At 44.0% G+C, this 23,610-nt stretch overlaps 1 protein-coding gene across 1 annotated transcript in view; it reads left to right on the plus strand.

Moving 5' to 3' along the window:
• The first annotated feature begins 361 nt into the window (after positions 1 to 361).
• Positions 362 to 23,610, plus strand: part of PCGF5 (polycomb group ring finger 5) — a 130,173-nt gene continuing 106,924 nt past the window's right edge. Inside the window, exon 1 of the mRNA XM_047762408.1 lies at positions 362 to 485. The gene's annotated coding sequence lies outside the window, so the exon portion shown is untranslated. The remainder of the gene's footprint in view (positions 486 to 23,610) is intronic.

Here is a 23,610-nt window from a genome sequence, read left to right on the forward strand (position 1 = left end):
GGCGCTTGCGAGCCCCGGCCCCACGTGTGGCTCCGCGCCCTCCTCGGCCGCTTCCACGGCTCGTCCCCTCCAGGCCTGGACGCCGCCGCGGGCCGTGCCGGGCAGGGCGCTCCGGGAGCTGCGCGGCGGCTGCTCGAGGAGGCCTGGCGGGCGGCGGCGAGAGGCTGTGCCCCAGTTTGTGTCCAATCAGGGAGTGCGGGCTGTGCCCCGAGCCGGGCAGCAATGCGTAAACAAACCCACGGCAACTCCTCCGCCCCCTCGGCGCGCTCGCCCCGCGCCCGCCGCCGCAGCTGCCGCCGCCGGCTTCGCTCGCCTCGCGCCCGCCCGCCTGCCGGGCCGGCCCCCCCGCCCCGCGCCGCCCGCACCCCCGCGGCCCCGCCCCGCCCCCGCCGGCGCGGGCGCCTTCACCTACCGCCCCACGCGCGCGCTCTCGCGCACCACGCGCCCCTCGCGGCCCGCCCGGCTCGTGGCCTCCCGAGAGCAAGGTAAGGGCGATGCGCGGGGACCCTGGCGGTTCTCCCGCCCGGCGGGGCCCGGGGAAGTTTCTGGCGTCGCTGTGTTCCGCCCGGCCGGCGGGCAGGCCCCCGGCTCCGGGCGAGCCCGGCAGGCGGGAGGGGGCTGCCCGGCGCCCGGGGGTCACAAGTTGTCCAACCTGCCATCGGGGCGGGCTGGCAGGCTGCGCGGATGGGCGGGCGTCGCGCCGAGAGGGGCTGGAGGCGCGGCGGGGCCGGGCGCGGCGCGGGCGAGGGGAGGGCCCCGAGGAACTTTCTCCTCCCCGGAGGGGCTCCTGCCAGCCCCGGCCGCAGCCCCGCCGCCGGAGCAGCCGGCTCCCTGGCTGGAAGGAGCCCATGAAATGTGTTTGAAGAAGCTGACGCAGTTTGTGACGCTCGCGGCTTCCTGACGGGGACCGGCAGCGGCAGCGCCTTCTCCGAGGAGGGACGAGCCGAGGCGCCGCTCGGGCCCTTCCCCCGCCCGGAGCCGCGCGCCCCGGCGCCTAGTTCGGGGGCCGGGGCCTCGGACGCGAGCATCCAGTGCCGGCCGAGAGCCGGGGCCCGGCAGCGCGCGTCGCTTCCGTTTTGATTAGCCTGGGTTATTATATAAGATGTCACGGAGAGGAAAGGGGCGAGCGGGCGGCGCGTCGGCGAGGGCGCGTCGGCCTTCCGCGAGTGGCGGGGAGGGGCGAGAGGCTGGGCGGGCGGGGACCCACCTGTGCGCCCTCCGCGCTCCCTGCGGGTGCAGCCCGCGCGCCAGCGGGGGACGCGGAGGTGGGTGGCGGGGGCCGGATAGACGGACGTGCCCGTCACTCCCCTCCCGGCCCCAGGAACACACGGGCAGCGGCCGGAACGTGCCGTTTCCTCTCGGCCGCCTAGCCTGGGTCGACACGTTTCTGGCTCCGGGCGTTTGTACTTTGAAACATTTGTTTAAAATTAAGGAAGCTGCGTGTGCGGCCGTCCTATTACGCCCGGAACGTGTGACCGTGGGCTCCCGGGCGGTGAATGAATCATCGCCCCGCGGACCGGGCGCCGATGATTCATGCGGGGTACACCCCGCGCGTACTCGCTGGGTGCCTCTGACCCGAGGACAGCGGCCCTTCTGCAGCGATGACGCCTGGAGGGCCTGGGAGAGGTAATGCTAAAGGGTGGAGGTTTATTTTTCCCCTTCCTCCCGCGATTTGGGGGAACTTTGGAGGGGTGTCAGATTCCGCAGATTTCCCGAGACTGGTTTCCCATTCTTAGAAGGGTTACAAGATTTCACCTGGCTGCGTTAATGAGTCAGGGAAGGAGCGCTGATTCGCTGCAGGGTTGGGTCTTTCATTCAGAATCTGTATCATGTCAAGTGAGGTTTTGGGCTCTGAAGGAATCCTTCTAGTAATTGCCTCTAGTTAAGTACCGCTCAAGTAATTAACAAAAACTTTGAAAGTTAGTGGATCTTAAAAGAAAAATAAGTGGCTCCTCAGTAGAGTAGTCCTATTTAAAGGTTTAGGTTTGGGGTGATTCTTTTAAAAGCCAAATCTTAAAAGGAACCTAATTTGCCATTAATTCAGAACTTTTGACCACGGCGGCCACCTTTAAAGACTAACTTGACTCATTACCACCACACCCCAAACTTGCAGGATTTCGAGTCAAGTTTTCTAATCATTTAGGACTCAGCTCCAGTGGCATCCACTCAGCAAGGCCCTCTTAATCACTCTCTCACCACTCACTTCAGGGACCATCTCTAGTCCTTCTTTATTTGCTTCATAGCACTTAATCATGCTATCCAACCGGCTTTTTCCGTGGGTTCTTTAGGTCCTACCTCTGCACTAGAAGGTAAGCTCCATTGTGGTAGGAATTTTTGCCTGATTGCTAGAACTCCAGCACCAAGAACAGTGCCTGGCATATTAGGCCCTCAGAATTTATTGACTAGTGAATGTGAATGAATAAATTCCTTCTCCCCGATTTCTTGGTGCAACTATCTTTGGCAGCTGAAATTCACTGTCTTGTGTAGTAGGCAAGGCACTTAGATGGTGTAGTTCTAACTTTTTTATTCTTCCAGTTTTCTTTTAATAGATTCATTTCCTCTTCTGTGCTATTAACTTACAGCACAAGATGGGTTTGAGCATCATCCTAAGATGCTGAGTGTGAAGGAAGATAAGGCCAATGGAGACTTACCTTTCCTTTCACGGGAAAGTGTGCTACTGTATAAGTTAATGGATAATTAAAAATGTTGGTTGGAAAAAAGTACATGAGTTTCCACTGTGGCTCAGCGGGTTAAGAATCCGACTAGTATCCATGAGGATGTGGGTTTGATCTCCGAGTTAAGGACCCCAGGTTGCTGCAAGCTGTGGTGTAGGTCACAGATGCGGCTTGGATCTGGTGTTGCTGTGGCTGTGGTGTAAGCTGGCAGCTGCAGCTCTGATTCAACCCTTACTTAGCCTGAGAACTTCCATATTTCACAGCTGTGGCTCTAAAAAAAGAAAGAAAAAAAGGAACAAAAAAGTATAGAATATTGAAAGGGAATCAGCAAAGTCAAATTCCCAGAGTGTTAAATGTTTCCATTCATATTTGAAATACTAATATTTCTATATTCCTCCATTCCCACTCCCTGCACACCAATCTCAAATTTATCTGCAGTTTGGGAAGGTCTATATTAAGTAGGACTTTCTTAATATAATATAAAGTATATATAGTATGAAGTATTACTTTAACTAAAGGGATACAAAATTTATATCTCTGCAGAAGCCTTAACTCTGTTGTTGTTAATGTTGATAACTTCACAGAAGAGTAGATAGGAGTTGTTTTAAATCAAATTTTAAACATCTTAAATGAATTGTAAAGAATTAAGACTATGTCAGTGATGTAATCGAAGAAGGATTCCAACATAGTGCTTCATACTATGCTCTTAAAGGATAAACGTGAATAAAATTTTACTGTAAATAACAAACTTTGGAGGCCTATTAGTCTGCTTTAAACTTTTAGGAATATTTTCAGAACTCAGTACCTCTGAAGTCACTGTTAAGAAGAGTGGACTTCCAGTAGTTCCCTTTCCATAGGCACAGCTGTGATGGCTTTTATTTATTTATTTTGCCTTTGTTAGGGCCGCACCAGTGGCATATGGAGGTTCCTAGGCTAGGGGTCTAATAGGAGCTACAACTGTGAGCCTACACCACAGCCACAGCAACTTGAGATCTGAGCCATATCTGTGACCTACACCACAGCTCATGGCAATGCCAGATCCTTAACCCACTGAGAGAGGCCAGGGATTGAACCTGCAACTTAATGGTTCCTATTTGATTTGTTTCCACCATTCCATGACGGAAACTCCTATTTCTTTTTTTTGAAAGTTTAAAAAAATTTTTTTATTGTAGTTGATTTCTAATGTTGTTAATTTCTGCTGTTCAGCAAAGTAACCCAGTCATACATATGTATGTATGTGTGTGTATGTATATATATACGCACATATATATGTATGCATTCTTATCTTCATATTATTCCCCATCATGTTCCACCCCAAGTGATCAGATATAGTTCCTTGGGCTATACAGCAGGATCTCATTGCTTATCCACTCCAAATGCAATAGTTTGCATCTCCTAACCCCAAACTCCCAGTCCTTCCCACTCCCTCCCCCTCCCTCTTGGCAACCACAAGTCTGTTCTCCAAGTCCATGAGTTTGTTGCTTTTCTGTAAATAGGTTCATTTGTGCCGTATATTAGATTGCAGATATGTGTCTTTCCCCTTCTGCCTTACTTCACTTAGTATGAGAGGCTCTAGTTTCATACTGTGATGGCGTTTAGAAGCATAATCTCAAGAGTGAATTCAGACATAATATAGTTTTAAAGCTAAAAGGGACCTTAAAATTGCATTGTTCATTCCTTTTTATCCCTCCTTTTACTAGAGAAGCTAATGCATGGTGAGATGACTTGCCTGGTATGCAGGGCTGGAATTAGAACCAAGCCTCTTGACTTCTCACTGGAAGTCCTAGGCTTAGCCAGGGCTCCCTTTGGTAGTTGGAGGGCCAAGTGGTTCCTATCATTAGTTAGCCTCTCGTGGTGAATTCTCAGAGAGTAAATGTCGGTCTTATTTGTTCAACTTTGTATCCTCTCATGTGCCTTGGACATCCAGGGGCTCAATAAATATTTATTAGGTGTGGTAGGACAAATGTATTTTAGGTTGAAAATACATTTAAGAATGGAAAAAGCAGGAAAACCTATCTCTTTTCTAGAGTGAAGGTGTTTTTAACAAGAGAGTTGGAATGTTGGCAGTAATTAGCCTTGGGACTTTTATGACTCTTGTTTCATTTTCATACCTCCAAGATTTCAAATATAAATGGCTTACGACGTAAAAGTGTACATGCTTGCTTAGTTGGTGTAATTGTTCACTGGAGAAGCAGTTGGACGCTGTTTCAGTACATCTGGTAGGTCTTGCCTTTGCCGCAGTGTCCAGTTAGAAAAGCCTGGACTTTACAGCCAGACAGAATTGGGGCCGAAGCTCAGCTCTGCCCTCAGCAGGGCTCTCTGTAGCAAGATATTTAACTTTTTGGAGCATTCTTACATCTCTGAATGGGGGTAATAATACCACCTACCTTGAAGCATTATTGTGAGACTGGGATAATGTATGCAGAGTGCCTCAGGTACACTAGGTCCTTAATAAGAAGTAGCAGTTATGACTTCCGATTTATGTGACCAGGGGAGCAGCTTAATTTTTCAAAACTTTAGTTTTCTCAACTGGAGAATTGGTGATTGGCGTGGGAGGAGAGGAATTAAATGCTCTCGAAGATCTTATCTAAGTATATAGTTTAAGGAACTGATAAAGAAAGCACATTTCAGAGTTCCTGTTGTGGCACAGTAGCAATGAACCCAACTAATATCCATGGGGACTCTGGGTTCAATCCCTGGCCCCACTCAGTGGGCTAGGGATCTGGTGTTGCCCTGAGCTGTGGTGTAGGTCGCAGACAAGGCTCAGATATGGCATTGCTGTGGCTATGGCTGGCAGCTGTAGCTCCAGTTCAGCCTCTAGCCTGGGAACATCTATATGCCATGGTTGTGGCCCTAAAAAGAAAAAAAAAAAACAAAAACAAAAACAAAACACAATTCTCCTACAGTTTTAGTTTAAATGAAATGATTCATATAGCCTTGATCTAACAAGAGCAACTGCAAAAATGGTTAATTTCTAGACCTTCCTAAGAATTTGCCTTGATGATATTAATTACATTTTCATCCTTTTCTAAACTGTATGACGGATATGAAGTTAACTTGACTATTTCAGCCTTTCATTCAGCTTACTACATATAAGGCAGTATACAGAGTGTACAGACATGTGGTCACCCTTTCTTTGAGGGGCTTAGGAGGCATGTAGGGAGCATAAGACAGGTAACCAAAGGCTTCATTTCATGGTTATAGAGGCATACCATAAATGCTTTGTGATTTCAGAGGAGGAGAACACTATTTCTAGGCAGAAAAATTGGGGAAGATTTAATTAAGGAATCTTGAGCAAGGCTTTGAAGAATTGGTAGAACTTCAGCTGGCAGAGGTGTAGAGATCAGCCTGTACCAAGACTTGAAGGAAAGGATGTATGAGCATATCCAGGAATGGAGAGGAATGTAGTCAAGCTGGAGGGTGAGGAGCTTCAAGGCAGGATGGTGGGACAGCAGGCTGTGTGGCAGAGTTAGGACCATATTGTGAGCATCTTGAACACTGGGATAAGAAGCCTGTTGAGTAGGCAGTAGATAACTATCAAAGGTAGTTTAAGTGGGGGAATGATGTGATTAAAGCTATGCTTTAAGGAGGTTAATCTGTATCAGAGGAGTCGGGGTAATCCCCGTTAGAAAGCTACCAAAATAGTTTCTGGAAGAGAAGCACTGAGAACCTAAATTAGAGTGGGGGAGGTTGGGTTGGCTGAGACACTGTAGAAATAGTAAATGCACCAGGACTTGGTGGCTAATTGGATGGGGGAATTGAGGGAGACATCAAAAACTGAAGCTGAGTAACACTGGTGATGGCAGAAATGGGAATAGGATGGGCCACTAGTAAAGCACCTGTAAGCAGTATGCAGTCAGTAAATATTTGTGTAATTAATGGAAGTTTGGATTCGGATGTATTAATTTCTTTGTGCCTGTGAACCATCGAAATGGATGGGAGCTTGTAAGGACAGAGATGGAGGAGTTCCCATTGTGGTTCAGCGGGTTAAGAACCCAATTAGTATCCGTGAGGATGCAGGTTCAATCCCTAGCCCTGCTCGATGGGTTAAGGATTCAGTGTTCTGCAAGCCACAGTGTAGGTCGCAGACATGGCTCAGATCTGGCATTGCTGTGGCTGTGGAGTAGGACAGAAGCTGTAGTTCGGATTAGACCTCCACTAGGTTGGGAACTTCCATATGCTTCAGGGGTGGCCCTAAAAAAAAAAAAAAAAAAAAAAAAAACAGAGATGGATTTGAGGGCACCCTTATGAAGGTGGATGGTGAAGCTGTGAGAAGGGTTCAAAGTATGGATGAGAAGAGTAAAAGGCCAGGGCCGAGCTTAGAAAAAAAGGTATTTGTGGGGAGTTCCCGTTGGGATGCAGTGGAAACAAATCTGACTAGGAACCTTGAGGTTACAGGTTCGATCCCTGGCCTCACTCAGTGGGTTAAGGACCTGGCATTGCTGTGAGCTATGGTGTAGGTCGCAGATGCAGCTCAGATCCTACTCTGCTGTGGCTGTGGTGTAGGCTGGCAGATGTAGCTCCGATTCGACCCCTAGCATGGGAACCTCTATATGCCGTGGGTGCGGCCCTAAAAAGCCAAAAAAAAAAAAAAAGTATTTGTGGGCTTGGAAGAAGACAGAAAGAGGCTGACAGGATGCCAAGGAGAAAGAAGTAGGAAGAAGGTAGGGGAAGGAAAAGGTAGGGGAAGGAAAGATAAAGGAGAGTTTGGAAGGAACAAATAGGGTCGGGGGCTGAGATGGAAAACTGGGAAAGGTCGTTAGGTTTGGCAGTGAGGCTACTGTCAATAGCCTTTGAAGATCAAGGTTGCTTGGGCAGGGAGACAGAAGTCAGCCTGGTGCCTGAGAGGTGCCTGGGTGGGAAGGGAGTGGAGAGAGTAAATGTGAGTTAGGATTGGACTGTAACTTGAGGTGATGAGATGGCCAGGGAAACCGTCTTAAGGCAAAACCATGAGAAAGGCCCAAGAGTGCTGTGGGTACAGTGGCTGTCAGTGGAGAGCAAGAGACTGAAGGTGGGAGCGGGAGGGTAGTCAGTGCCCCAAGCCCCTCTTAGGTAGGAGGGCTGGGGGCTGGACAAGGTGACCGTATGTCACATTGCCCAGTACAGTCTCCATTCACACTTGTTATCCCAGTCCCATTATAGATAATATCTGGACAAATATTACAAATATTTGGACAAACGATGTCTTTTTATTAGAAAACAAAGTCCTTTTTTGAATAACAAGTCATTTGATCATGACAAAAGTAGTTTTTCATGGAAAAACAGGTGTGACAGAGGGAAAAAGATTAAATGAGGGCAAAAAGAAACATTTAGAGAGGAAAGTTGACAGCAGGGAGGGAGTGGGACTGCATTTGAAATGGGTTGTTGGTTCCCCTTTTTAAGAAGAAAGAAAAACAGAGGAGGCCAGGTGATTTGCTGAGAGTACGTTGAGAGTGAGGGTAAAACTGGGGGGAGGAGGAGAGGGGTAAATGTTTGGAACAGCTGTGCATCTGAGCAAGGTGGGAGCCAGAGACGACCAGGGCCTGGTAAGGGGCTACGGGGCCTTGGCCTTAGCCTTGTGATAGAACGAATCTTCCTTGTAGTCATAACTTTCTCCAGCAGTACTCAGAAAATTGGAAGTGGAGTTGGTGTGAGGCTCATTGAAACTGCCAAGTCCATATGGGTCCTGGGCTGAGTAGGAAGGCAAGTGAAACTAGAGTGTTGATGGACTGGGCGAGTGCGCAGGAGATGTGAGATTAGAATGTGTAGTGGATGGTTCAGCAAGAATGAAGGGAAGGGAGGAATGGCAGTGTGGAGGAGGAGTCCTGGGGCTGCTGGTAAAGGGCCTGAGGGACTTCCGGAGTATCTTACCTTGCTGGAGGGATCAGTAATGAGTGATGATGTAAATTTAAAGTGTGGCTGAACTTGAAGATTTTGAAATGACACAAGCATGTGGTAGAAGCTCTTTGATCTTCAGGAAATGTGAGGTCAGGGTGTCAAATGATTATATATATGTTATATGATACATAATATATATTATATGATACATAATACATATTATGTGATACACAGTATATATTATATGATACAGAATATGTATATTATATGATACAGAATATGTGTATGTATATATATTATATGTCAGTATCTGTTTTAAAAATTCTTGAATACCTTTATTAAAGTCTTTCCGAGGGAGTTCCCCGGTGGTCTACTGGTTAGGATTTGACACTTTCACTGCTGCAGCCTGAGTTCAATCCCTGGTCTGGGAACTGAGATCCCACTTTAAGCAGCTACACACTGCAGCCAGAAAGGAAGAGGGGGGTGTTGGAGAGAGAGGGAGAGGGAGAGGAAGGAAGGAAAACCTTTTTGAGCTTTTAGTCCATATCCATAGAATTGGAGAGCTCCTTAAAGAGAGGAAAGTTATTCCTTCATTGAAAAGATGAGGAAGCTAAAGTTTTTTACAGGCATTCTTAGGAGATTTAGACCCATGCCAGATCACAGCCATGTATAGCAGAGCTGGCTCTGGAAAGAACCAGAATCCCTGGATCTCAGTATTGCCCTCCACGACAGAAGAAGCAGTGAAAATACCCAGTGAACAAAGCCTTAGAATGCTTCTGCACCATACAGCTCGCCCACTGCTTTTAGAGCCCCAGTATTTTGAGGCACGGAAGCCCACTGAGGAGAGCTGTAGGGTCATGTCCACATGCTCTGACTTCTAACACCCTTCTTCCCCATTAATAAAACAAGAATATAAGAATCAGCTGACTAGCAAAATATTGACTTCATCATTGATGAAGACAAAAGTGGCAACATAGGTTGGTATGAAGCCCAAAGTGGTCTTGTGCCCCCTCAACACCATAGGCTAGACTTGGGAACAGCCTGCTGGGTAGAAAGTTTGAGTTTGCAGAGCAGAAAGACCCAAGTTTCTCCCTTTCACTGTTCATGCAAAGAGAAAGAGGCCACATCTCTCTATCTTTGATAGAAAAACTCCATCCATTTGCAGATTGAGAAACAGGTCCATGACTGTCATACACCACCCAAGTGAATTGCACCATCTCTGTGGGGGGAATGTGTATGGGGCAAGAAGGCAGGAGTGGATAGGAAATACCGCTCCTTCAGAAACCCCGTGAGTGGGAGAGAGGCCTTTTTTTCCCCTGGCACACAGGTTATAGACCGCTCGTAACTTACATGTTTGTGTTTGAGTTAAACTAACTTCTGAGGCTGCAGACCCATTTTTGTCTTAACTAGGAGTGAAATGCCTCAGACCTTGAGCATAGCTCCCTAGTTCTATAGCCATGCCTGATAGAGCTCTCCTTCCTCTCTGGGGATCTCCGGAAACTCACAGATATCAAAGCAGAGACCACCAACTTTTTTTTTTTTTTTTTTTGGCCACAGCCAACATGCAAAAGTTCTTGGGCCAGGGATCAAACCTGCATCACAGCAGTAGCCAGAGCCAGAGCAGTGACAATGCCAGATCCTTAACCCGCTGAGCCACCAGGGAAATTTGGAGACCACCAGCCCTGATACCCTGTTTTGAAATCAAAATTGGAAAAATGGAAAGTTCTTTCTCCTTATAAAATGTTTAAGGGGTTTTTCATTGGACATTTGGCACTTGGAATTTATCCTGATTCTCTCACTATTAGTGACTTTACTAATTATTATGTGCCTCAGTTTCCTCATCTGCAGCATGGGAGAAAATGATGCCCGTTCTATTTCCCAAGTATCTAATGTGAAAGCTTTTGGCAAATAAATAGTCTCATGCAAATATAAGGTATCAATATTACCATATAGAATACAAGGTAGGAGTTCCCTCCGTGGCTCAGCAGTTAAAGAACCCGATAGGATCCAGGAGGATGAGGGTTCAATCCCTGGCCTTGTTCAGTGATTTAAGGATCTGGCATTGCTGTGAGCTGTGGTGTGGGTTGCAGACACAGCTCCGATCTTGTGTTGCTGTGGCTGTGGTGTAGGCCAGTGTCTACAGCTCCAAGTCAACCTCTAGCCTGGGAACTTCCATATACAGAGGGTACGGCCTTAAAAAAGAATACGATGTAAATTTTGAAGTTTAGGAACTTTTTAAAAATAAAATGTTTCAAATAGAACAACACTGGTTTTAGACACTTAAGGTAAATCAGGATTACTTTTCTGCCTTTACCCATGTCAGTATGTATAATAATTCTGGTCAGAGTGAGATTAAAGCGCTGTGTTTTATGACAAATGAAAACTTTGCCTTTTTATCTATTTCTCTTTTAACTGTTAAAAAAGATCTCTTTTACTGTAAAATATAACACATATGTAACTTTTGAAATGTAAATGTAGAGTTCAATGAATTATTTAAAAAGTGAACATCTTTGTAACTACCTCCCAGCTCAAGAAATAGGACAGTTTCACCCCTCCCCCCCACCAAAGGCATCTTTATTTGTTAGGTGCTTGGTTTTCTTTTCGGGGAAGTTATGAGTAATAGCAAGAGGCAATTATAAATATTTTCAGGTCCCAAATATGTGCTTCTTTGAGTGGAATTAGATCAAAGTTGTAATATTAATGTTTTACTCTGTAATTATTTCTTATTTCTATAATTATGAATTTGTAAGTCCTGGGTTTCCAGCCTTAAAGATCAAAATCTTTGGGCTCCCGGTTGTCAGATTTTGTGTCCTTTGAAAGGGAGTGAAAAAGTTGTGATCCTTGGAGTGTGAGAAGATGTCTCATGCTTAATTATTTTTTAAATGTTCTGACCATCGCTCCTTTACCTGTTGTTGGAAGCACAATAACTAAGACTCCAGTGTTGACGAGGACTTTGTACAGTAGTCAAAGTTCTTCTTAGAAATACTTGACCCTTATCAGGGAAAACACCAATTATAGTAGAGCACTCTAAATTCTACCACCTTTGAAAGCTTAATTCATGAATTAATAAATCAGAAGTCTTCTGTGGTATCCAGGAAAGGATGCTCTTGAATAACGTTTTAATGATTAAGTCAGAAAATGATGGTAAACATTAAAATAATTGGGAAAGTATCTTAGCTAGTCAGATATGTCTGTAAAAACAGAAAAGCTACGAGTATTTTAAAAATGGATAAAGAAGGGCTCATCTTTAGTGGGCAGTTTCTGTGGTGGTAAGATTGAGTTATGGGGACTTCAGATTAGAATTTGGTGGACTGAACATGTGTTTACTGTCTGTTTCGCCTGAAGCACCACCGTAGTGAGCATCAACAAGAGATGGGAGACAGTCACACGCGTTTGGAGGTTGAAAAGCAGGCACACTTGTGGCATCCGACTTCATGTAGTGGAGAAAGTTGATACTAAGTGCCCTTAAAGGAGGTTGGGAATAGATACTGGAGGAGGGGCGGAGAAGAAACAGCCAAATTATCCCCCAGGGCCCCTGAAAGGCTCTGGAATTAGAGGCTCTGGAGTGGTACATGGGGCTAAAAATAAGGCATTGGCTGAAAGTCTTTGAAAGGAACTAGACCCGCCATTCACTTCCCCTACCCCATAGGGTAAAATGAAGTCCTGGACATTTTTTCTCTGGTGAAACTAAAGTAAAAAAAAAAAAAAAAAGTTACGGATGAAATGCTCAACTGAAAACAGAGGAATTTAATGAAATTATGCATCCCGAACAGTGAGATCTGGTGCTCTTTTTACCCCACCCTGATCTTAGGATAGTCAAGTACTTAGCAGCCCTGGAAGGATATTGAAGGACCCCTCTGGCTAAAATGAACAGCCTTAGAGAAAATATCTGCAGATACTGATCTTTGAGGTCTGCAGTGACAAAACTGACTTACTCTCCATTCTTCCCATAGTGAAGCCACTAGTCTACAACCCTAGTCCCTCTATCCCATGAACGTGGAACTTGCAACCAGCTTCTTTGTGCCTTGCTCTTAAATGCAGATAGGTAGCCAGTGAATATGAGACAGGTGAGGAAAGCAACAACAAGAAAGGCAGGAATGAAACCGCTGAGAAAGAAATCATGGAGGAGACAAATGCAAAAAGAAGAAAAATAAAAATAACCAAAACCAAACCACCTGTAGTTAAGGAAATAAGAACAGGACTATTAAAAAGTAGTAATTAGAGAAAAATAGGTCTTGGAAATTAAAAACACAGTGATAAAAAAAAGCTATTGAAAGGGCCCAAAGATTAAAAAAAAAAAAAAAAAACAAAAAGAAAGAAAAAGGAAGGAAAAAGTAGAAGTAGAGGATCAGTTGATCAGGTCTTATACTAATAAGAGTTTCAGAAAGAGATGACAGGGGAAAGTAAAGGAGGGGAAATTACCAGAGACATGATACAAGGTATTTCCCCCAAACTGGAAGACATACATTTGTAGATTTTAAAAAGTTCACAAAATAGCCAGGTGAATAAATGAAAAAAAGATCCGTACAACCAATATGTAAGACACCATCACTGTGAAATTTAGAAAGACTAAGGAAAATGGAAATAAGCCAAATCCTGTGGAGGGAAAAACAGATCACATAGAAAAAGATTGGGAATTAGAATGAACAATGAATTCTTTCAGAATTCTGAGGAAAATTATTTTCAATCGAATTTCAAGCGCAAACTATCAAGTGGGAGAGACAAAGACATTTTTGAGGGTATGAGAGGTCTCAAAAGTTTCTTCTGTATGCATCTTTTTATAGGAAGCTACTGAATGGTATATTTTATCAAACTGTGGGCATAAACCAAGAAAGAATAGTATACAATATTCTGGAAACAGAGAGTCAAACATAGGAAAATTCTAGGACTACAGTGGAGAGAAGTTTGGAAATGGCAGTAGTGCAGCTGGCCTCCTGGAGAGAAGCCAGTCCAGATCAGAATAGAAGGAAGACCCATTCCAGGAGCGAGTTTCCAGATGAAAACAAAAACAGTAGTTCCTGTGACCCAGTGGAAACGAATCTAATTAGAAACCATGAGGTTGCAGGTTCAATCCCTGGTCTCTCTCAGTGGCTTAAGGATCTGGTGTTGCCATGAGCTGTGGTGTAGGTCGAAGACAGGGCTCAGATCCTGCATTGCTGTGGTTGTGGAGTAGGCGGCAGCTGTAGCTGATTCAACCCCTAGCCTGGGAACCTCCATGTGCCGTAGGTTCGGCCCTAAAAATTAAAAAGAAAAAAAGAAAGAAAAAGAAAACAAAAACAAAACTGCTGGATGATCTGATACATCTGACCAAGTGTAGGGCTTTCTAGATCCTCCTCTGGAGCATTTGGGATGTATTATAGATTTGAAAAACCTAGTTAGTAGGGGAAATAAAGAGCAATTATAAACTCCAGAAAAATAGCTATACAGGAAAAAGCACACTGTGAAATTAGCTCAGCAGATAATACTATTTACATAGGTCATAATAATGTAAATCACTAATACATTAGAGTTTAAGCTGCTATAATAGCGACTCCACAGGACCGTGACTTAAAGAATAAATAAATTTATTTTTACTTTGTGTGACAGTTCACGGCTGAGCATTTCATGAGCCCAGATTCTTTCCATCTTGTTGCTCTGCCATCCTTTAAGGCATTGTCCTGACCTACATGTGTAGTTAAAACCTGGTTGCAGCATGTCTCTTGTCCCAGCTCAGGAGAAAGGGAAAGAGCAAAGAGGGACAAAGTTTTAAGGTTCAAGCCTGCAAGTGGCACAGATCACCTTCACTCATATTCCAGTGGCAACAGTTTAATTACATGGCCACGCCTAGGGACAATATTCAAAATGTTTAACATTAGCAACTGGTAGCCCAGACACTGACCCACCAGAACACAGGTCTCCTACAGAGGTCTGCTCTGGAAGCCTCCCCCTTTATCAGATGTTAGCCCTTTGTTTGCTGGATTATGGGGGATGGGGACAGGAGAGGGTCCCTGGAAGGGAGTGAGAGAAGCTCAGCTACCGGCCATTTATCAGCTGGTTTGGAAGTATTTTCCTAACGATTGATGCAATGTGCTGAAATGTGCAGACTATTAACCCTGACCTACAGAACTGCAAGAGAGGCTGGGAAAAGATGTTGAAACAACTATATCTTAGGAGACTGGAAGAGGATAAGCTAGTGCATAGTAGGACCCCAGTAATTATACTAATTGTAAATTCCAGTCAAAAGTAAATCAAGAAATATCAGTACATGCATATTGTTTAAGAATATAAAATTAAATATAAAAAGCTAAATATTTTAAAAGCGGTTTGTCTTTGGAAAGTAAGTTTGAGGTTGAGTGGAGATGTGAGATTACTGCTGTGTTTTTGTTTTATTTATTTATTTTTGTGTTTTTAGGGCCGCACCTGTGGCATATGGAGGTTCCCAGGCTAGGGGTCCAGTCGGAGCTATAGCTGCTGGCCTGCACCAGAGCCACATCGACTTGGGATCCGAGCCATGTCTGCCACCTACACCACAGCTCACGGCAATGCTGGATCCTTAACCCACTGAGCAAGCCAGGGATGGAACTCGCAACCTCGTGGCTCCTAGTCGGATTTGTTTCTGCTGCACCATGGCAGGAACTCCTGTGTTTTTTAAGCCTGGTAGTGCTATTTGAGAGTTTAAGCAATTTGCACGGGTTATATTGATACAAATAGAATTAGTGGTTTTTAAAAAAGTATTGCAGTGCTAATAAGTGGATTAGAGAATGAGTTACATGGATCCAGAGCTTTCAAAGCTATCCATTGAGGGAGTTCCCCGGCGGCCTAGTGACTAAGGATCCAGTGTTGTCACTGCTGTGGTGAGGGTTTGATCCCTGGCCCAGGAACAACTTCTGCATGCTGCAGGAGCAGCAAAAGAAAAGTATACTTTCCAGTTATATATATAATGTTTAAAAATGTTTTAAAGTTAGAACCTCCTTCCTTACTCTGATTCTAGTCCTTTGGAATCACTCTGTCTAAGAATCATTGAGGAAGCTTTAAAAACATTCAAATGGCTCCCTGTGTCCTGAGATTCTGACTTACTTGGCTTTGGTTGGCCCCCAGGGAATCAGTAATTTGTAAAAGAAGCCCAGCTGCTTCTGATATATAGCTAGGGCTGACTCTTGCCAAGTAGTTCAGATACCTTTGCTTCTGCAGCTTAAATGTTTCTTGTATTCTGCCTGTTCTCACTGTTTTCACTTCTAGTCTGATCTTCTCTGTCTCTCATTCTGAACTGATATGGTTGGAAGAGGAAAGACAGGAGATGCATGGGAGAGGTCATTTAAATGACCGTAAATAATGAAAATGGATCTACAGAGAGCCAGTATTTGTTTCCTTTTGTTTTGCAGAAACTGCTTAAATTGATGGCCTCATCTTGAATTTCTGATGGGGTAATTTTAGAGCTCAAGTTCAAGTAAATTTGAACTTAATGACATTTTGTTATTACTTTACCTTAAGTTTTGCCTCCTGAGCTAAGTCGGCTACTGCATCTTCAGTTGTCCTCAAGTTCTTTTATCGCTCCAGGGTTTGCCCTTGATGCTCCCAGCTGTGGTTTACCAGATATTCACCAATAGCAGCATTTCCATTTTGCACCTGGAATCACCAGCAGTTTCATAGCTCCCTAGTTTTCTGTGAGGGAATTCTTAGAAAGGAGATAAAGAAGCAGGGGATAAAGGTATATAAGAATTATATAATTTCCTAAGATTAGAGGTTTTGTTGAATTAGATTTTGACTACAGAGATTTTGTATACCTTGAAAGAGAAATGTTTGTTGTGTGGATGAGAGAAACAGTTTAGACCCCAGGAAAGACCTTCTTTTATTTAAAAAACAAAAAACTAACTTTAGATTTTTTTCAAATATAATAATTATAGACATGGTTTCCTTTGCGCCTTTCCCCAGTCCCATTGGCTGCCTCCCTAGATTCATCTGCACTTATGAATCAGGCATTGATGATCTGCTTGTATCTGTTCCACATTAAGCCATTGCCCTGCACTATACAGGAAGAGAACGTACCTCCAGAATTCTGTCCAGTGCATAAGGAGCTGTCCTGGCTGGTTTCTGAGAGATGGCTTTACTTTTAATACATTCATGCGTTGGGGCCAAAGTGTGATCTTTAAGGTGAGGGATTGATTCGTCCCATCAATAAGTCTTCCTAAGAGCTTGCCCGCTTAGTGCAAGTCTCTTCTAGATCAGTGCTTTTCATGCCTCAGTGTGCACGCAAATCGCCCAGGATGGCGTTGCATTTTAGACTTTAGGTCATTTGATCGCAGGTGGGGCCTGAGATTCTGCATTTCTAATAAGCTCCTCAGACCATACTTAGAGAAGCAAGGTTCTAGCTAGTGGTTCTCAACCCTGGTTGCTCTGTAGAATTATCTCGGGGCTTTTAAGACCCATCCCTGGTGATTCTGATACACCTGGTCTGGGGTGGAACCCAGACATGATGTGTGTACGTGTGTGCATTTTAACTCTCCAAGTAAGGATAATGCGCAGTTGGGTTTAGAACCACTGTTTCTTGTTTTGTTTTAGGACCACACCTGTGGCATATGGAAACTCCCAAGCTAGGGGTTGAATCAGAGCTGCAGCTGCTGGCCTACACCACAATCACAGCAATGCCAGATCCGAACCTCTTCTGCAACTTACACTGCATCTCACAGCAACACCAGATCATTAACCCACTGAGCTAGGCCAGGGATTGAACCTGAATCCTCATGGATACTAGTTGGGTTCGTTACCACTGAGCCACAGCAAGAATTCCTGGAACCATTGTTAAAAGCTCTGGCCACTTTTGCTGTGTCTCATAGGTAAATGTGGTCACATGTGGATTTTGTAGCAATCTGGAAAGCACCTTAAATAGCCTTTATGATATGGATACACCTGCTGTATGGATACAGTGCTTAGAGAAAGAATTCCTCTTGGCTTGTTTGGTTCCTGGAGATGAAGTACAGGTGGCTGTTGGAGGGGGCACACCTAAGAATTAAAAATGGTCTTTTCTTTTTCTTCTTTCCTTTTTTTTTTTTGTCTTTTTGCCATTTCTTGGGCTGCTCTCACAGCATATGGAGGTTCCCATGCTAGGGGTCGAATCGGAGCTGTAGCTGCCAGCCTATGCCAGAGCCACAGCAACGTGGGATCCGAGCCACATCTGCAACCTGCACCACAGCTCACGGCAACACCAGATCCTTTACCCTCTGAGCAAGGCCAGGGATCAAACCTGCAACCTCATGATTCCTAGTCAGATTTGTTAACCACTGAGCCATGACGGGAACTCCCCAAAATAGACTTTTCTTTAAAACTTAGATATCACCTGATACAAGAAGGATATTTAAAATGATGACCAAAATACAAAGTTGGTATGTCTTTATTCAGGAGATCCTTCTGTTTTCTCGCTCTTTCAGTAAAAGTTCATGAGAAAACTATGTTATAAATTTTGATGCTTTATGTTTTCTCCAGAGAAGGATATACATTTACTTACTGTGTATATATGTTCCTACAGATACATGTATTTGCAAAGTTTTGGCATGGCCAGAAACCTAGTACTTTTCCTTTGCCAAATATTTGGAAAAATTGAGAGTATCTCCTGTACATTTACTTTTAGGTCTAACTTTTCCTGAAAGTTAAGGGACTTACCATCCTAGTAAAGGGTCAGTTGTTATTCTCAGGATCTTCCAGTGCTGATGGCAGTTGATGATTCTACTTGCTCAGAAATCGTAGGCCTTAGCTAGGTTCAAATATTGTTTTGTTATTAATGCAAAGATGTTTCTAGAAGCAGATGATACAATTTTATGTATATTACAATTATGTTAATTACAATTTCTTGGAAACAATAAAGCATTAAAACCAGTGGATTAAAATGAATTATAATTGTGCTGGAATTGGAAATCCTCTCTGCCATCTCCCTCTCCTTCAACCATAAAATCAGGCTTTGATTTTATTTCCTTAACATTAACTTGTCTGCCTCATGGCCACTGACTTCAGTCAGAGTCTCATTACTTCTCATTAATGTGAATTTCCTTACTGGACCTTGCTCCCAAAAGTCTGGTCCCTCAGCAGAGGTCCTGCCAGCGCCCTCTGTTATGGAGGTAAATCTATGGCTTTCCCTTGTCTGAAGATAAAATCCAGATCTCCAGAGCATCCTGTCATGCAGAGCCCTCTAACCTGGCCTTGCCTTTTCTCCGCCCTCATCACCCATCACTTCCCTAGACAACAGTTTATCCATTCCTTATCCATGAGACTGAGGATATGGGGGGAAATGTGGGTGATTTGAAAGAGTGGTTTAGCAGAAGAGGAGAGTAGATGACACTAGGGATATGAACTGTGGCTGCTGGGCAGGTGACGATGGATGAAGAGTGAGAGCAGGTACATTGGCTGCAGGGGTATAGGTGTGGAGAAGGTGGAGCCTTGCATCCTGTCACTTGCCTGGCTAGGCCATTCCAGTTCTTATCTCTGCTTTTGCACATGATAGCTCCTCCATCTAAAATACTTACCTTTGTCTAGAAAAAAGTCTCTTCCCTTAAGAAGCCCTGTGGTAATTTCCTCCCCTTTCTAGACATTATCCCTTTACTCCCATGGTATCTGGTCATCACCCTCCATTCGGTCCCCACCTTCCCATTAGCCAGCAGGCATGGCGAGTGTCTGTTCATACTTGTCTCTATTAAACTGTGGACCTGGCAGGGGCAAGGGAGTGATCTTTGGTGTCCAGCGCATAGCACAGTACCTGGCACATAATAGACACATGCAATAAATGCTGGATGAATCAATATAATATTTCTCTGTAGAGTGTTGAGACTCTGTCCTTGCTAGATTGGAGGTCATTTTAAAAGGGAATTCCACTTAGCATACATGACACAAAAATTTGTATTGCTTTAATTTTTAGTCTGATCCACCCCTACCAAATATCCAAGTTAACAAACACTTTCCAGATACACACGCGCGCGCGCACACACATACACACACACACACACACATATACATATGGATGGCTGGGTCACTTTGTTGTACAGAGAAATTATCACCACCTTATAAATTAACTATACTTTAATAAAACTTAAAAAACAAACATACTCATATATGTGCACATGTGTATGTGTGTGTGTGTACACATACATACTTATCTGCATGAAAATGGAGGAAAGTTAAAGAGATCAAAGAGTATACATAAATATTAACTATCTGGGATAACAGATCTCAGAGAGGCCTGCACAATGTACATGGTTATCGGTTCTCTTTCAGATGGGCCTCCTTGGCTAGTAGGAAACAGGTTAAAACCTTAAGGAACATGTGAACCAGTATCGAACATATCTATATTTTTGAGTTGTGTTGAAGTTACGAGTATAAAAATGTAGTTTTGAAAAGGTTTTTCCTGGTTCTATAGAAACATAGGGAGGTTTTTAACTGCCAAAACAATTTCATATCATTTACAAATGAATAAAACCTGCAGAGCAATTAAGGGGTACCTTTTTTCAGAGGTGACAATTTCACATCTTTCCTTAGGAGTGAGGAGACTTGAGTTCTCTTGGGATTTGTCATTAAAGGGCTGTGATGTCAGGAAGTCTTTCCCACCTCTCTAAGCCTTAGTTTCCCCATGTATAAAATATGAGGTTTGGTCTAAATTATTACCAAGGTCATTTTGAATCATCTATGATTCTGGAAAGTTATGAAACACATCCTGTAACCATGGAGAGGAAAGTTGATCAGTGACTCCAAAAATAGGCTTATTTTCTCCTGTATAACACTAATGCGTTCCCATTGAGTAAGTAAGTCGCTCTGTGTATATTACTTTAAACCAGTTTCTAGATTTTTTTTCTTATTGCCAAGTGCTCAAAAGTGAATGAAAGATTGTCTTAAGAAATACCAAACAAATCACTCTTGTTTCTTGTTTTTAAATATAGAACTGAATTATTGTGCTCTTTTGCATTCCTGTTGTAGGTATTCAGAAAGCAGAAGGTGGTGATTTGGTAAATTTAGAAACTATTTCGCATCAGTCCCTGCTGTCTTTTGTGTTTGTGTGAGAACTCCATTCAAAACATGTCTTATTTATTCTTCTCTTAAAATATGCTCCCCTTCATTTTTGTCTTTCTGCTGGCACCAAGTCCATATCTATAAATACTTACAGATTTTGTCAGGATCTTTAGGTAACAATTATTTTCCTCTGCTAACATATTGGTAATCTAATCTGATATGATTATGTTTTATCCCTAAGCCCTTTGATTTCTTTCTTTCGTTTTTGTTGTTGTTGTTTTTTTTGTTTCTTTGTTTTGCTTTTTAGGGCTGCACCCACATCATTTGGAGGTTCCCAGGCTAGGGGTCAAATTGGAGCTGCAGCCACCAGCCTATACCACAGCCACAGCAACGCCAGATCTGAGCCACGTCTGCGACCTGCACCATAGTTCACGGCAGCACTGGATCCTTAACCCATTGAGTGAGGCCAGGTATCAAACCCACCTCCTCATGGAAACTAGTCAGATTCATTTCCGCTGCACAACAGTGGGAATGCCAGCCCTTTGGTTTCTTGATGTGTTATACTGTCTGCAGTGCAGTGATATCCTAAACGGTCCTCCTTAAATCATCCTGTAGTTGCAAGGTCTGTGGCTCCTCCATGCCTGCAGGGGCTGTCCCCTGTCTGGAGCATTCCATCTGGAAGGAGACATCTTGACCTAGATGGGCCAAGTTCAGTGCTGATAGGTAGAGTCTCCCTGTATGTCAGCATCCTTGCTGAATCCAGCCCATTGAAAGGAGAGAATTAGGTCATTAAATGAACATTTTAGATGCCTAGAAAGGTTATAGAAGTTTAATTATCACTCTATTCTGTAAGAATATGTAACCAAAGAATCACATCCTTGCCTAACTGTGTGAGATGAGATAGGTCACCCTTTCTGAGCCTCAGTTTCCTCCTTTATGAAGTTTGGATTTTGATCACTAAAATGACTTGGCTTCAAAAACAATTTTTTTTCTTTATTGCTTTGTCATCCACTCTCTGGCCATGAACTGACTGATAGCAGTCAGGAGTCTTAAACTTCAAGTCTCAGCTCTTTCTCCTGGTTGTTCCTCAAACTAGGATGGTTCATTTTTTTCCACCGCACTGGCATTTGTAGAGGTTAAGAGCACTTATGACAATTTTAGCCATTTATTTTTCTGTGCATTTGAGACCAGGTGAACTCAACAACTCAGTTTGTTTTGCTTGTGTACCTGGATAATAGCATCAAAATAAAGCTTTCTTATTTTTGTAGGAATAACAAACTTTTTTTTTCCAATAAGCCTTTCTGTCTTTATTACAAGAACTGATTGGATACTGTTGGGTATTAAGGTAGTTGGATGCTGTTGACCTCAGCTACGGGGCAATGTTAAGACCGCAGTCTTTTGATATTTAGCCATATTCCTCATCACCAATCAAGAGCTTTGTACTCAAGTGTTTTCAACTGTTGAAACTAGAAACGGTCTGTGGACAGGCAGAAAATGGAAGAATCAGGGTTTGAAGATCGTACCAGCTGCTAGCGAGTGTGCAAGGGAAGAAAGGGGTGTCTACGTGGCTTCCCCACAACCCGGGAGCCAGGACACACAAAGCAGGAGGCAGAGGCTTCCAATTCAGTTAAGGGCAGGAGATGAAGACCCAGGTCCAGGAAGAACAAAAAGGGGCTTGTTCTAGGATAGGATAAATCTATTCATTCATTCAAGAAATACTCACTGAGTGCCTTCCAGTTAGTCTTTGGGTTATCAGTGAACAAAAGATCCTTGACTCAATGGAGTTTATTTTTTTAGCAGGAGAAGACATATGATAATCAATAAACATATTTGTTACTTGGTCTGATATAACAAACATAAGCGGTCAGAGCTATGGAAAAATGAAAAGGTTGAGCAGGAAAAGGAGATGAAAAGTGGTAGAGAGTGAAGAGCTGGGTTGCAGTGTAAACACCATGGTCAGGAAAGGAGATGTGTGGTGAGCAGAGAGGATTCCCAGATGTCCATGCTCTGATCTCTGGGATATGTAAATAGGTTAAGTTCCATGGAAGAGTGACTTTCCAGCTTTAATTGAAGTTGTAGGCCTTGGAGTTCCCGTTGTGGCTTAGTGGCCACAAACCCGCCTAATATCCATGAGGATGCAGGTTCAATCCCTGGCCTCGCTCAGTGAGTTAAGGATCCAGTGTTGCTATGTGCTGTGGTATAGGTCACAGAGGTGGCTCAGATCCTGCACTGCTGTGGCTATAGTTAGCTGCAGCTCCAATTCAGTGACCCCTAGCCTGGGAACTTCCATATGCCATGGGTGCAGCCCTAAAAAAGCAAAAAAAAAAAAAAAAAAGAAAAAGTTGCAGGCCTTAAAATATGGAGATCATCCTAGATTATCTAGGTGGCCCAATCTAATGGATGAGTTCTTCACATTCACAGTAGAGTTAAGTGGTTTGAGTCAGAGAGATGTGGCTGCATTTGGAGCAGTTCAAATGTAAGAGACTCCACCTGTCAGTGCTGGAGAGAGGCCATGTGGAAAGCACTAGAAGGAAGGAGGGCACCCTTCAGGAGAAGGACCAGCAAGGAAACGGGACCTCAGTCCTATAGCTACAAGAACCTGAATCTTGCTAATAACCTGAATAAGCCCAGAAGCAGATTTATCCATGGTCTGCTCCCAAAGACTTATCTGCTTTTTTTATTCCCCCAAAAAGGAATGTAGCCCTGCTGACTCCTTGATTTTAGCCGTGTGAGATTCTGAGCAGTGGACCAGCAGAGGTGAGCCATAGCCAGACTGAAAGGTTATACGTGGGTGTGGTTTTAAGCCCCTGAATCTGTAGTAATTGCTCACGGCAGCAGTAGAAACCAGTACAGGCGCTGCGGAATATAGCCAAGGGTCTCAGGGGAAGAGTATTCTAACAGAGAGAACGAGGAGAACCAGGACCTAAAGTACAGACCACCTGGAGTGTTAGAGGCATAGTGAGTGGCTGGTGTGGCTGGAGTGGAGGCAGCAAGGGACGAGGAAGAGGAGGAGGAGGCCAGAAAGGCCATGGAGGTGGAAGGTGGAGACCATGAAGGGCTTTGGCTTTTATTCTCAGTTATCTAGGGAGTCCTTAGAGCATTTCGATCAGAAAAGCCATATGGGAGTTCCCGTTGTTACTCAGCGGAAACA

Source organism: Phacochoerus africanus, chromosome 15 (genome assembly GCF_016906955.1).
Source record: "Phacochoerus africanus isolate WHEZ1 chromosome 15, ROS_Pafr_v1, whole genome shotgun sequence".
Lineage (NCBI taxonomy): Eukaryota > Metazoa > Chordata > Mammalia > Artiodactyla > Suidae > Phacochoerus > Phacochoerus africanus.